Genomic DNA, 15,401 nt, shown 5'->3' with positions numbered 1-15,401 from the left:
GACCAAGGGCACTGCTGTGGGCTGAAGGTTTTCGTCCCCACAAATCCTTACATTGAAATCCTAAACCCCAGTGGGATGGTGTTTGGAGATGGGACCTTTGGGACGTGATTAGGTCATGGGGTGGAGCCCCATGAGGGGATTTGTGCCCTTGTAAAAAGAAACACCAGAACCAGCCTCTTCTCTCTCTACTCACCACCCTTCCTCTCTGCTAAGGACAGGGAGGAAGATGGTGTCTGCAAACCAGGAAGCAGCCTTGCCAGACATAGGATTGGCCACAACCTAGACCCCAGACTTCCAGCCTCCAGAACTGTGAGAAATAAATGTCCATATTGACTAGGGGCTCAGGGCATGGGGGAACTGGTTCCAGACCTGCCTCCTGGGAAGTTGGGAGGGGGCATTTCAACCTGTTAATTTCTCAAATTATGTAGTCATTCAAAAAGAAATAGAAACACTTCATTAACTTTGTGGTTGCCAAATTATTGATCAATTCTCATAGAAAGTTATAACATTTCCCCTTTTGGTACATTTCTGTTAAAAAGAAGGTTGTCTTTCCAGCCTTATGTTTTGTAGTTTAATTTGCTCACATTCATTATAATCCATTATTTAATACATTTTTCTTCCATTTGATCATATTACTTGCTGATAGGAAGGACTGAGTTCATTTTCAGCGTGTCTGGCTTTTCCATTTCTGTGGCCTGGGGAGGTGGGTGGCTACATCATCATCCATGGTCTCTGAAATATCCTGTGTTACCAAGGCCTGCTTGTTCCACCAAACTGCTCCATAGGCAGTTGTGACACCCAGAAAGATGCTGATATGGTTTGGCTGTGTCCCCACCCAAATCTCATCTTGAATTGTAGTTCCCATAATCCCCAGGTGTCTGGGAGGGACCCAGCGGGAGGTAATTGAGACATGGGGGCGGGTTTTCCCATGCTGTTCTTGTGATAATGAATAAGTCCCAAGAGATTCTGATGGTTTTATAAACAGGAATTTCCCTGCACAGGCTCTCTTGCCTGCCACCATGTAAGACCTGCCTTGGCTCCTCCTTCACCTTCCGCCATGATTGTGAGGCCACCCCAGCCATGTGGAACTGTGAGTCCATTAAGCCTCCTTTTCTTTATAAATTACTCAGTCTCAGGTATTTCTTCACAGCATTATGAAAATGGACTAATACAGATGCAGCTAGCATGAGGGAACTGTCCTTGCCAACTTCGAGTTGTTCTCAGAAACTGCAGTAACTCGATATTGGGAACAGAAATGCACTACCCTGAGGTCAGGGACTTTAGGATACAGTCCCGAAGCTTCTGTTGCCTTCAATGCCTTCACTGACGTGGGATTTAGGGATTCAGAGTCCTGAAGCTTCTGTTGCCCGGGTAAGCCCTCAGTGCCTTCACTGACATGCACAGAGCTGCTCTTTCCGTGAATGGATGCTATCCCAACCAGGAGGCCTGGAAACTGCGGCTTTGCTGTTTTGAGTTTATGGAAGGAGTCCTTGGTGACCCTCACAATCTGGAGGCTGAGAGTCCAAGGTCAAGCAGCTGGTTCCTCTGGAGGCTCCATGGAAGAAGCCCTTCCATGCTGGTTTCCTTCCTCTGGTGTTTCTGGCAACCCTTGGTGTTCCTTGCCTGGTGAATGAATCACCCACCTTTGCCTCCGTCTGTCCATGGTGTCATCCCTGTGTCTCTGCCCAAATCTCTCTCTCCTTATGAGGACATCGAATGGATGACCTCATTTCGACTTGATCACATGTGCAAAGACCCTATTTCCAAATGAGGTCACATTTTCAGGTGTGAGGGTTAGAACTTCAACTATCTTTTTGGGGGACACAGCACCATCCACAGCCGTGAGGACATTGGACAAAGCCCAACTTGGACCTGACTCGGGTTGTCGGGGAGGGGCACAGGGAGATTTGCCTTTTTCCTGTTTTGGCATTTTCCACGTAACTCATATTTGCTACTTTAGAGGAACCATTTATGGAAAACTACAGGATAAAGGAAAAACAAATGGTGGAGGAAAGGAAATCTGTCAGCAATCAGAGAGATTGTTAATTTCCTTGATGAGGAGCCAATTGGTTGAAAGGTGCCTGTAATTTACAACTTCAGCCTTGGGAAAAATGTACACAGTTATTTTTTGGTCTCCATGAAGGAAACGTTTAGACGGGCACTCATGGGGCTGATTACCGATTCAGAGGAACATGCAGGGGGCATCCACCCTCCAGGCGTGGGAAGAGAGAAGCACATGCTTCCGGGAGGCCAAGGCTGAGCCGGGCTTAGGAGTGTCCTCTCCGGGTACTAAGTTAATTTTATGGGAGCTGAAGCCTCGCTGCTTCTCGGAGCCTGGGGAGTTGGGAGCACTGGCCCCGGGCTCTGTGTGGCCTGGAACTGCGACTGCAGCTTGAAATTCTCGGGCTCAGCTATGGCGGCCTGTGCCCTTCTCCAGGCATGGTTTGGGCCGTGTCCCTGGAACAGCAGCTGAGGTCCTGGTGCCAGCCCCATCACAGACGGCAGGGGACCTGAGACAGACATGGCCCCCTCTGCCCAGGCCCCCTTGCTGGAAAGGCAGAGGCACATCTGACCTCTGGGGACCCCACTCTCACCTCGGAGGATGTTTTAGGCCATGCTGTATGTTGCCATCTTTGGGAAAAACTAGTTTAATGAAGGAGTCATGAATTTGGCGAGGGGCCGCCTCTGCTGACGGTGCTTCCTGAGTCCCTGCCCTTCACTGGGGCACGAGGGCACATGTGCCTCCGTTGTGCACCTGGGTGGGTGGGGCTGGCCGTGACCGGCTGTTCCAGGTGACACTGCCCTGGGAGAGCTCCTTGGCAGGGCTCTGGGGTGAGCTGGGCAGGGACCCGGGAGGTCAGAGGCCCCTGGGTCTTGGCCAAGCAGCTGAAGAGCTGGTGCTGGGAGTGTGTGTTGAGGGGTAGCACGGGCCGAAGGGCTCCTTCCCACCGGCTCTGTTGGCTCAGCCTCGAATTGTCTGCAGGGACGCCTGCTGGCCACACATCACCGTGAGGATGCACTTGACTGAATCTGGAAGAATCCCAGGGCTGTGGAAGATTTTGGAAGATAAAATGCCCCCAAGGAAGCATTAATTAATAAATGAATAAATATGCCCAGGCTTAACCGAATTTCCTGCAACAACTATTCACTGGGCAGGCCCTGGTAGGGTCCTTGCCTTCCCCACACCTGTTTGAAGTGTAGGTCCTTCTCAGAATAGGCAGAAGGAGCAGGTGGCACTGATGAGATGGAGCGGTCGTCACCCACATTCCCACACCTTACCAGGATGAGGATCTCCAAACTGGGGCAGAGCTGGGCTCCATGAGTGAGCATTGTGTTGAGAAACCACCCTGTGTAAGTACAAAGAGGCTTGTCCCACAGCTCCTGGTCACCAAAGGCTGTCAGCAACTCTCATCGGACCTTGGGTCTTGGGCACATCCCTCCAGCCTCAGTGCCCCGGGAAGGAATTCACAGAGAGTGGCTGCAACCTCCCAGGGCCATGTAGAGGCCAAACCAGAGCGACTGTGGGTAGAGCGCCTTGCCCAACCTGGGCCCGGCTACAAGGGCATCGCAGGCCAGACCCTTCACTCGGCTCTCCCCATGTGCCCACGTCCTCCGGGAGCTCCGGCTGTCACAGCTGAAGGTAGAAATCTTCTTACGGTCCCCCACACTGTGTCTGCACAAAGTGAGACGCTGACTTCCCAACTCACCCACCTGCTGCGCTGGGTCAAACTGATAAGAGCAGCCCCTGAAGCCACAGAAAAATCCTAGGCATGCCAGGAAAGTGCGAAGCCCCCGGGGGCCCTGGGATGTGAGCTCTGCGCGTGGAGGTGTGTTGGCTTGGGGTCATCTTTCCAATGGACTTCAGAGCCTCCAGGAGACCAGAGAACAGAGCTCTGGGACAGGGGGGCACAGGCGCGGTGTGGGGTCAGCTTGTCTCCCCGAGGAGACTCCGCAGTCCAGAGCTCTGGACAGGTGGGCACAGGCACAGTGTGGGGTCACTTGCCCCCCTCACCCTGGGAGACTTCACAGTCCAGGCAGAACTCACCGGAAGGAAACAAACTCAGGTCTGCCAGGGCACATTTTGCACTTGCCGTGAGTGTGGTGGTTCTGTTAACATTCCCGGTAAATCCGCTGTCCCATCAGGACACAGGAAGGGAGGTTCCTGGGGCAAGGGCCTTGCCAGGGGCATGTGACTTCTGGTGGAGCTCCGGGCCCCGCAGGTCTGGACATGGCTGTATTCTTCATTAGTGCCATCTCTGGGCCATGTTTCTTTAAAGACGTGACAAAGAGTCTCTTTATTTTTATTAATTGAATCATTAATTAGTTTTTGCATAGGGAAGTTGCCAGGTTTTAGTTGTTTTAGAGAATTCTCAGTTTCCCAAATAGATATTAATGATCAAAGCTCATTTTCAGTCATTGGAGGGGGGGCAAAAGGAGATGTAATTGCTAATTATTTGGAATCATCTGAATTGCAATCACTCGAATGGCAGACGATTTATGCAACAGCCTGGAACCTTGAAGCTTGTTTGGAATTCTTCCAGGTCAAGAGGCTGGGAGGTGCCCTCTGCCTTTCAAGATCAGAGAGTAGCTGATCCCCCTCCTGCCGTCATTTATGGACTGAATAACCACAGAGAGTGTGAGGCCGGCGGAAACTTGGCAGTGCCTGTTTGTCATTGTCAGTTTCAAATACTTTTTAATTTTGAATAGTTTTAGATTTTCAGAAGGGTTATGAAGATCGTGCAGGCAGTTTCTGCAAGCTGCTGCTAATTTCCCTCGGCTTCCACATCTTTGCTGCCATGGTCCACCTGCAGCAGCCAAGAAAGCCGCGTTGCATCGCCACGAGCTAAACTCCAGCCTTCGGATTTCAGAGCTTCCATCCATGTCCTCTCTCTGCTGTGACCCCACCTGGGGTGCCACATTGTGTCTGATCCTCCTGTGTCCTCGGCTTCTCTGGTCTGTGACATTTCTGTCTCTCCTTTGCCACGACCCTGGCAGTGTGGAGGAGCCTGTTGGGCACCCTGTGGATGCCCCTCAGTCTGGGTTCATCTGTCCTTTTCCTCATGGTTAGCCTGAGGTGGTGGGCTTCCGCAAATAATACCAAGGAGGTGAAATGTTCTTCCCCTCATGGCCTCTCAGGGGCATAGAACATCCTCTTGACTTCACAGGTGGCGTTAACCCGATCGCTTGTGTGAAAATAGCGCATTGGGAGGCACTAGGCTGAGGGCTTCAGTACCTCAGAAGCAAACCCAGTTCCTGCACACAGAAACCCCATTCAGGGTAAGGGGTCCTGTCCTAGGAAAGAAAATTCAAGTTTAATCAGAAACTGCCAGCTAACCTCAAAACAGAGGCTTTACGACTGCTGTTTCACTTTAATCAATCCTTTTTTTGTTCTTCCTTCCAAGAACACTTGATAAAGGTTTTTTCCCTCATGCTCCTTGGTAGAGCCCAGACTGCTGTAGTTCGGTGCTGCCCAGCTCATGGATTCCTGTCTCCTCAAATAACTCTTTACACTTTCATGTGCCTACGTTTATCTTTCAACACTTGGATCAGGTGGCGTCCGCCAGGTGTCTTCGCTGTAAAGTCACTGTCTTCCCTTCCACCGCTCCACTCTTTGGGATGAGTCACGAAGCCTGTGCTACCTTCAGGGGAGGGCTGGGGAAGAGTTAAACTCCATCTCCTGGAGGGGCTGCTACATATGATCATATGATGTTATTTGGAGTAAGAAAGATTTGCCTCTTCTCCACATTTACTTGTTTATTCAATTATTTATACCAGTATGGGCTCATGAATATTTACTTTATATTTTTTATTATAATTCAATCATCCAATATATTATTTCTTTTGTTGTTCAAATTTTTCCATCTTTGGCCATTGGCAGCCCTTTCACATTGGCATCTGTGTCCGTTGGACAATCCCCCATCCTTTTGTTTTTTTGAAAATTTCCTTACTTTTTGATATCATGAGATACTCCAGGCACATCTTGTCTTCCCTCTGATCCACCCTAGAATCAGCCGTGGTTCCCCTTATTGGAGAATGATATTTAGAAACAAAAACCTGGGTGCTGGGTGTGCTCAGTGGGACGAGGGTGTCACTGCCTCCAGCCCTGTCAGTGAAGAGAGCTGCATAATGTGCATGCAGATAATACCCTATGTGTGAACACATACTTCAGATTATCTCTGGATCTGTCCATCCTTATATCGATGCAAAGCTAAACATGAGTTCACACTGATGTCTCTGATTCTGATCTAGTACCACAGGGTTCAGTCTAAACTTCCTCTTATTTACAAATAACCTTCCCCTCCAACACAAGAAGCCTGCCTCCCATGGTTTGCCATCCGTTGACTTATCTGTTCAATCCCAGTGTATGTGAATTGTTAACTTGTACCCCTGTGGGAAATTTACCAACAAAGGAATGATATTAATGTCCTTTTGTCTTTAGCTTTACAATTTCCACTCAAAACATCATATTCTGAAGTTACTCAGGTCAGCTTCCTGTTTCTTTAAGTTTGCCCTCATTACTGTCTGCACTTTGTGACGTGCAGTCATGTGTTACCACCCCAGTGCCAGAAAGAAGAGCTCCTCGTGTGTCCGCCGATGGCCAAGCACTCCTCTCCTCAGCCCCTGGCAACTGCTAGTCCAAGCTTGTCCAACCCACAGCCCGTGGGCTGCATGCGGCCCAGGATGGCTTTGAATGTGGCCCAACACAAATTCGTAAACTTTCTTAACACCTTATGAGATTTATGCATGGACTTTTTTTGCTCAAGAGCTATTGTTAGTGTTAGTATATTTTATGTGTGGCCCAAGGCACAATTCTTCTTCCAGTGTGGCCCAGGAAAGCCAAAAGATTGGACACCCCGGCCCTAGTCTGTTCATTCCTATAGTTTTAATTTTTCCAAAGTATCGTATGAATGGAATCATGTGATATGTAGCCCATGAATCATGTATATGGGTTTTTCACTTAGTAGAGCACATTTAAGATTCATCATTGTTGCTATGTGAATCAATAGCTGGTTCCTTTTATCTCTCCGCAGCTCCCACTGCACTGAGAAGCACGTGTTCTCCATTTCCCTGGGGGAGACCATTGTATTGGGCAGTTTGGAACAAAACACCATGGACTGGGAGGCTTACACAACAGAAATTTATTTCTTGCTGTTCTAGAGGCTGGGAAGCTCAAGGTGCTGGCTGCATATTCATTCTGAGGCCTCTTCTGATGTGCAGGCAGCTGCCTTCTGACTTGTGCTCACATTGGAGAGAGGGAGTCAGCTTTGGTGTCTCTTCTTGTAAGAACACTAACCCCATTCACAAGGGCCCCACCCTCATGACCTAATCACCCCCAAAGGTCCTGTCTCCAGACATATCACATGGGGCAGAGCTTCAACGTACCAATTCTGGGGGGTCACAAACCCTCCGTCCATAGCAGACATCTTGGTTGCTCCCAGTTTTTAGAGATTAAGAATAAAACAACTGTAAATATTTACGTGCAGGTTTTTGTGTGAACAAGTTTTCATGCCAGCTGGGTAAATAGCTAGGGCTGTGATGGCCAGATCCTGTGGTAAGATTCTGTTCCACATTCTAAGAAACTGCCCAACTGTCTTCCACAGTGGCTGTGCTATTTTGCAGTTCTGACAGCAATTCTGTAGCTCCACAACCTCATCAGCACTGGGTGGTGTTGCTTGAATTTTGCATTTTAGCCATTCTAATTGGTGTGGGTAGTAGTTCTCATTTGGGGTTCAATTTGCTTTTTCCTTTTTTTTTTTTTTTGGCAGGCTGGACATCTCCTAGAGGGCAATAGATTCTGGTTTTGTTTTTTTTTTTAGACAGAGTCTCATGCTGTCACCCCGGCTGGAGTACAATGGCATGATCTCTGCTCACTGCAACTTCTGCCTCCCAGGCTCAAGCAATTCTCCTGCCTCAGCCTCCCAAATAGCTGGGGTTACAGATGCTCACCACCATGTCTGGCTAATTTTTGTATTTTTAGTAGGGATGGAGTTTCACCATGCCAGCCAGGCTGGTTTTAAGCTCCTGAACTCAAATGATCCACCCGCCTTAGCCTCCCAAAGTGCTGGGATTACAGGCGTGAGCCACCACACCTGGCTGAGGGCACTCGATTCTGAATAAATAGGCTGTGAATTGGAGATCTGCGTTAACCCTGCCCAGGGCCGGGCTGTGTTTGCTGTAGCTGTGTGTGTGTATAACTTCAGATTCCTCTGTGACCTCCTTTTGTCTCCCTTTGTGGTTTTGGGCTTTCCTTTGCTGTTCCTCGGACAGCCTGTGTCTCTCAGGTCTCTTAGCTGTAATCCAGTTATCCCAGAGCTTGTCAGTTAGAGGGGAGGGAAGGGTTGGGAGGGGCAGTTCCCTGGTCTCTGTCTTTGGACTTCATGGGGCCTGTGCCCCCATCCTGCCATGGCCTTCACAAGGGTTTCTGTCCTCGCTCCAGAGTGAGGCGCTACCCATCCCCCATCCCCCACCCATCCCCTCCCCACCCCCATCCCATCCCCTCCCCATCCCCCACCCATCCCCTCCCTATCCCCCACCCATCCCCTCCACTCCACCCCTCCCTCCCCACCCCATCCCCTCCCCATCCCCCATCCCCTCCCCATCCCCCACTCCCAGCCTCGGCAGGGGTGCCTCTGTTCCTTGTCTGTGTCCTGGAGTCCAGCATGAAGACCTTTGCTTGTGAATACCCTTCCCTGGGACCAGGACCCTTGGGGAAATGCCTGATCCCACATCTGGAGTAGAAGCACAGGTTGACCTTGGGAGCTGTTGCCCTGTATTGCAGCTGCTGTGTGCAGGGGGCATGTAGGCCATGCATGGGTGTGGTGCTTCCATCCAGCTCAAAGTGCGTTGTCTGCTCTTAAGTGTTCTTGGCAACACGTGATCCCCAGTTCAAGGCTGGTGTGTATTAAGTTCTCATTTCTTTGGAGAGACAAAAAAGATGGAAAGCGGCATTGCTTGCTGAGCCCAGGGAATACAAAGGAAAGGCAGGCCGAGGGGGAAACCAGTGTCAACAGCGGAGGTGGCTCTCTGATAACCTCGTGGAGCTGGAGTTTGGAGTGCAAGTACTCAGACATCCAGAAGCCCTCTTTCTCTGTAACTCAGCTATCCATGGACGAAACCAAAGGAATGGCCTACATTTGCAACCCACTCTTGATTTCTCCCTTTTGCAATGCCAGGGAGCTGTGTTGGTCTGCTCAGCGAAATACCGCAGCCTGGGTGGCTTGAACAACAGAAGTGTATTTTCTCAGCACTCTGAAGGGAAGAGGACTGAGATCCGGGTCTCGGCAGGGCTGGGCTCTGTGGAGGCCACTCTCCGTGGCTTGCAGATGGAGCTTCTTTGCTGTGTCCTCACAGCGTCGTCCCTCTGTGGGTGTCTGTGTCCTCATCTCCTCTTATATAGCACACCAGGCAGGTTGGATGAGAGCCCACACTGGTCACCTCATTTTAACTTTATCACCCTTTTTAGAAGGTCCTATGTCCCAAAACAGTCACATTCTTTGGGGCTTGGGGTTAGAGCTTCAACACATGAATTTGGGAGGAGCACGACTCTGCCCGTAACACCAGCAATGGATTCGGGCCTGTGGACTTCAGCAGCGCTGCCCTTTGTGTGGAAGTGACGGAGTCAGCCTGCCCCATGGGTTCCTGGGTGTGAGCTTCGGCCGCACGCGAATGGTCTATTTGGCGACTCTGGCCACGCTCTTAGGACAAAGGACATGGATTGACAAGTGGCGGGCACGGACTGAGGTGCAGATGATGTCCACGGACACGACAAGTCCATGAGGCCTGCGAGGGCCCCGGCCACCCTGGCCTCACGTTCCCTGAGTCTCTCCTGTAAGCCCAGCTTCCCACCCTTCAGGGTGTAGATGCCCATGTTAAAATCCAGATTCCAGCCCGGGAGGCCTGAGGTGGGCCTGAGACTCTGCATTTCCAGGAAACACCCAAGTGACGTGCCAGTATCCCTGTTCTCACGCCATCTCTGTGTGCAAAACTCTAACTCACTCGTGGCCGGTGCTCCTACCTCCTCATCACTCTGCAGAGAATGCAGTGATGTCAACTTCAGTTGAAGGCTCGTGGCCAACATGCTCACGTGGACACCCGCAAAGGGACCACCCAGACTGTGGTATTTTATTGAGCGACTAATACAGCTCCCTGGCATTGCAAATGGGAGAAATCAAGAGTGAGTTGCAAATACAGGCCATTCTTTTGGTTTTGTCCACAGATAGCTGAGTTACAGAGTAACTGTGTAGTCTGTGTGGTGCAGGGGGTGGCAGAGGGGAAGGGGCAGGTGAGGCTTGGCATGAGGGGCTTCTCATTGCAGGCGTCCGAGGGAGTTCAGTGGAGGAGTAAGACCCAGGGAGAGCCCAGCTGGGCTGAGGCTTGTTTTCTGCACATGGGTTGCTCCACTGTGAATAGTTAATGAACTAAGTGTCATTTTCACTAAATCTTTCCTTTGCACCAAACTCACTACCATTCTTCATGGAGTCTTTCTGGGGCTTCTGTTTGCAATGACTCATCTGGGGAGAGGACGGAAGGACAGTCAGTGTCCAGCTTGGTTGGTAGATGGGTAGGTCAGATGGAGATGAGAAAGACCTTTTCCCCTCATCACTCTCACGCAGTTAATCCAGAGCCCCTTAGAGAGGTTTACAACTGGAGCTGCTATTTAAAGGCCTAAATGAGAATGTAATAGTAATAATGATCCTCATTTTTATTCTCAGCTGACAGAGCAAGGGAATGTGTGTGAATGCTAATCCATGCACATACGTGTCTATAAATATTCTGCATGGAACCATCTGTGTCTATGTCAAGCTAAACTGGAGTTCATACCAGGGTCTCCAACCATAGCCCATCCCCACTGGGGTCCTTCCAGCTCACTCGGCTTCTGGATGTACGACTCCCACAGGTGGAGGAAGGCCCCCAGAGAAGTCTGCTGAAAATTGTTATTCATGAATGGAGGTTGGACTTCTTCAGATACGCTTCCCGAGTCTGTTAACATGGTGATGTGATGTTTGCCCTTCATGTTACTCATAGGGACTATTCTGTTAGCTACCAATTCTGCTGCTTTAAATAAAAACACCATTAAAAAACAAAAAGAAAAGAAACAAATTGTAATAAAAATATTTGCATACATATACAATCTGAAAGACATGTATCAAAAAATAAACGTCCTTCGTTTACAAATCAAATATACCTTTTTAAAAAAACAGACAAGACAGACATTAGACAAAAGGTGATACAAGAATGACCAATAAGCAAATTGAAAGCGCTCAGTATCCTCGGCCATCAGGAAATGCACATTCATCATAATGGGATGCTGCGTGACGCACGTTGAAATAACTGGATGTGAAGATCCTGGCCCCGCCCTGTGCCGGGAGGGTCTGGAACATCTGGAATATTCACGTCGCCGGTGGGGAGGAGGTGCACAGGCACTTTGACCATAGCGTGGCAGGTCCCCCACAACTATATGTACACCTGCCCTGTGCCCAGCAAAATGTAAATGTCTTCCACAAATAGTCCTGGACAGGGTCTCTCAAAGGGGCTTTAACTGTAACAGCCCACACCTGGAATTGTCCACAGTCCTGGGCGGGATCACTCACAGGAACAGCCCACACCTGGAATTGTCCATCGTCCTGGGCGAGGTCACTCACAGTAACAGCCCACACCTGGAATCGTCCACAGTCCTGGGCGGGATCACTCACAGGAACAGCCCACACCTGGAATTGTCCATCGTCCTGGGCGGGGTCGCTCACAGTAACAGCCCACACCTGGAATTGTCCAGCGTTCCTCAGCAGGAAACAGTTAAAGAAAGTGTCTAACCACACATGGAAGGCCACTGGGCAATGAAAATGCATGAACTTCTGGCGTCCACAATCTAGTGGATGAATCTCAAAAGATACTTCGAGCAAAAACACCGGACAGAAGCGTCCGTGCCGGCCCCGCAGGCTGCCTGTGTGCCAGGCTATCCCGTGCCATCTGATCCGGGAGAAGCAGGACTTTCTTGCACAGGTACTCAGCGCTGTGGCTGTGGGAGGAGCCGGGAGGGCCCTGGCGTGGGTGGGCTTGGGGAAACTGTAGGAGCTGGAAATATTTCATATCTTATTTATTTGGGGTGTTGTTTACAGGGGAACTTGACAAACTCATCTAATGGTACAATCGAGACATCTGTGTAAATAAAGTGTCAAAAATCATCCTGCTGACATCCATGCTCCCCGCCCCACGGCGCTTCCCGGCCCTCAGCCCTCCTGTGCGGCTCCTGCCCCCTGGCCAGGGCATCTCCCAGACCAGCGCTAGGCAGCAGGCACTGTCCTAACCCCAGAGCCTGTGGGCCTGGGGCATCAGTGAGGAGGAGGCTGAGGAGGAGGCTGAGGACTGATGGTTTGCAGGTTGCTCCGGGAGACCAGAAACCTGGTGAGGAGAGGCATTAGGAGGTGAGGTAGGAGGCGTTACGAAGGCCCACGAAAGCTGCCTGTTTGGTTGGTTTTAGTGGGGAGATAGTTTTCCAGTACAGAATTTCTACCAGAATGCCCCATACATAAAATATAACCATGACATGAGATGCTTTGGGGCAGCCTTGGGGTGGATGGGACCTGTGTCCCCCTCTGCAGTCCTCACAGGCACCCCCCTTGTGGGTCTCAGGCTGAGATGCACCGAGCCAGCTGGAAAATGCCGGGTCAGGGGGCTGCTCAGGGGCGGCTTCTCTTTAGGTAAAGTCAGTGAATCCCGATGGCCAAGTGCGAGGCATCGGGGAGATCGCAGAAAGGGTCGAGGGACTCAGGCCCAAGCCCGGGGTGACAAAATCTTATAAGTGGAATCATAGAGTATGTAAGATGGCGTGTGTGTGTGTGTGTGAGAGAGAGAGAGAGACAGAGAGAGAGACAGAGAGGAGAGTGGGGGTCTTGGTAACCTTTAGGTCACATTTGGCAGTTTAAACATAAACCTGCTTCCAAATTAACTGGCTTTGGAGACGTCTGTGACTCATGGGCACACCGTGCCCCTGAGTGGAGAATCTCACCGTCAGCTTCTCCGGCTGTTGATGTGCTGATCGGCACCCACTGACACTGAAAGGATGCTGATTTGTTTCTGAACCGTGAAATGTTGATCTGATTCTGTGTCATGACATTCTGCTGACTTGCTTCTGAATCACGAAGTTTTGCTGGTTTGTTTCGGAATCATGAAGCTTTCTGATTGCCTTGTTATAGCCCTCACGGTATGATCAGTGTGCACTGGCTGTGCCCTCCAACCTGTCCCCCCATGAGAAGGATGCCTCTGTTGTGAGGAGTCCTCTCCCTTCTCCTAAACTTTTCCGGAAAGTCTTCCACCTAGTAGCCGACCCCAGAACATGCTCAGTTCTGTGGGCGTCTTCCCAAGTGGATCCCCGTGTTCAGCTTCCAATAAAACTTTATCCAGTTACTTCTGCCTGCACAGCCTTAGTTTCCATCAGAAGTCTACACGTGTGTATGTGTATAGACACACACACACACACACGTGCGCACGTGCACACACATGCACGTTTTGTGTCTGGCTATTTTCACTTACAATTTTTTTTTTGTCAGCCTAACAGGTGAATCTGATTTTGATTCTTTAGATGCTGCCTAAGGAAGTTGAAGAAAAAAATTCCTTTTTTTGTAGTAGCTGGATCTGTATCCAAAATTTAACGTATTGTAGCTCTCCTGCTGTGCCAGGCTCAGTTTGTTTTAAAGATTTCCCGGAGGGGATGACTCAGAAAGAGGCTCTGAGGGTGTGGCATCCTCTGCACACTTTGGGTGCCACCAGCTGACGTGTGACTGTGACTTCACGGGCGGTGCCCCGGCCTCACATGCCTCGTGGTTCTCTGTCTCACTCCTGCTCACGGGCGGTGCCCTGGCCTCACGTGCCTCGTGGTTCTCTGTCTCTCTCCTGCTCACGGGCAGTGCCCCGGCCTCACGTGCCCCGTGGTTCTCTGTCTCTCTCCTGCTCACGGGCGATGCCCTGGCCTCACGTGCCTCGTGGTTCTCTGTCTCGCTCCTGCTCACGGGCGGTGCCCCGGCCCGACGTGCCTCATGGTTCTCTGTCTCTCTCCTGCTCATGGGCAGTGCCCCAGCCTCACGTGCCCCGTGGTTCTCTGTCTCTCTCCTGCTCACGGGCGGTGCCCTGGCCTCACGTGGCCCGTGGTGCTCTGTCTCGCTCCTGCTCACCTGCGGGGCTTTCGTCTCTGCCCAGGGATGAAACCATCATGTGGCTTAATTGATATTTTGTGAAAGCTGCAAATTATGTGTGCAGTCCTGTCAATAATTCCTATTTGCTGACTTTCTCTTTTCTCCAGTATTCTACAACCATATGTACAGTCAAAGCTGTCCACCTTTTACATTCATGATTGATGCTCCATAAATATGCTGGCTAGATAAAGCCGCAGCTGTTAGGCAAAGGAAAGAAAGACACATTTATCTGAGACCCGAGGCAGCTGTCAAGCAGTGGGAATGGCCCTGAAGGCCATAAAGAACCCAGAATGACCGACCGGGATCCGGGTGGACAGGAGCGGGGGGGTGGACTCTGACCCCAGCCACGCCCACACCTCCTATCCTTGCACTGTTCCGGGGATGAAGTGGATTTTGGGAGCTGGGCACGGGGCACAAACTCTCTCTAACAGCTGTGGTGGAACCAGGGCTCACTGCAAAACCCCTTTCCTGTTGGGATGCCTCATGGGCTGGACCCCGTGAGGGCTCTTCAGAAAGGTGAGAACACGCAGTAAGACCTTTCTCCAAAGATACTGAAGATGACAGCAACCCACGGTTAGCACAATTTTATAAAGACTGAAAACTTGCTGAGCCTGTGCAGTTAATAAGTGGAGACACAAGGCAAAATCCAATGATAAGCAAGTGAAGATCCATCGTTATGCGATGAACAGTATTTCCATGAAGTTCTGCTTAGTGAGAATAGAGATCACATGCTCCCTTCCATTTTTCAAACATTATTTCTTGTTCTTGCGGTCTGGAAGAAAATGACTGAAAGATTACTTTGTTTCTCTTTGATTCACTTTAAAAGATGTGGGAAAGGGAACGCGAGCTGCCCAGCTGCCCGGGAGACCAGGTTACCTTCCTTTACCCCGGAAGGCAGCCTGCCCTGCTACAGCGTTGCCTCATGCTCCGATCACCACACACATCAATGGCCGGAGGAGAGGGTCAGGATAACTCGGGACGGACTCCTCCCAGGAGCTCCCTGGGCAAAGGCGATCCCATCGGGGAAGCGGGATTCCCTCCTCCAGTAGGGAAGAAGCGCCCTCAGCAAGGAGACTGCTGAGGCGTGGGGACGCTCTGCTCTGCGTTTGTGGAAACCAGGCACTCGCCTGGCACAGGGTCTCACACCCCAGTCTCGGTGCAGCCTTGTGTGGGTCTGGTGCTTGGGAGGGCGCGTTCCCCACGTGCCTACTG

General features: G+C 50.7%; 1 long non-coding RNA gene across 1 annotated transcript in view; it reads left to right on the top strand.

Annotated features, from left to right (window-relative positions):
* The window catches only part of LOC129527809 (uncharacterized), a 65,382-nt gene that overhangs the window by 37,101 nt on the left and 12,880 nt on the right, over window positions 1–15,401 (top strand). Inside the window, exons 3-4 of the long non-coding RNA XR_010131481.1 lie at window positions 214–309; window positions 986–1,090. This is a non-coding gene — a long non-coding RNA (uncharacterized lncRNA). The remainder of the gene's footprint in view (window positions 1–213; window positions 310–985; window positions 1,091–15,401) is intronic.

Source organism: Gorilla gorilla, chromosome 18, assembly GCF_029281585.2.
Source record: "Gorilla gorilla gorilla isolate KB3781 chromosome 18, NHGRI_mGorGor1-v2.1_pri, whole genome shotgun sequence".
Classification (NCBI taxonomy): Eukaryota; Metazoa; Chordata; class Mammalia; order Primates; family Hominidae; genus Gorilla; species Gorilla gorilla.
This window is presented reverse-complemented; position numbering and strand designations above follow the sequence as displayed.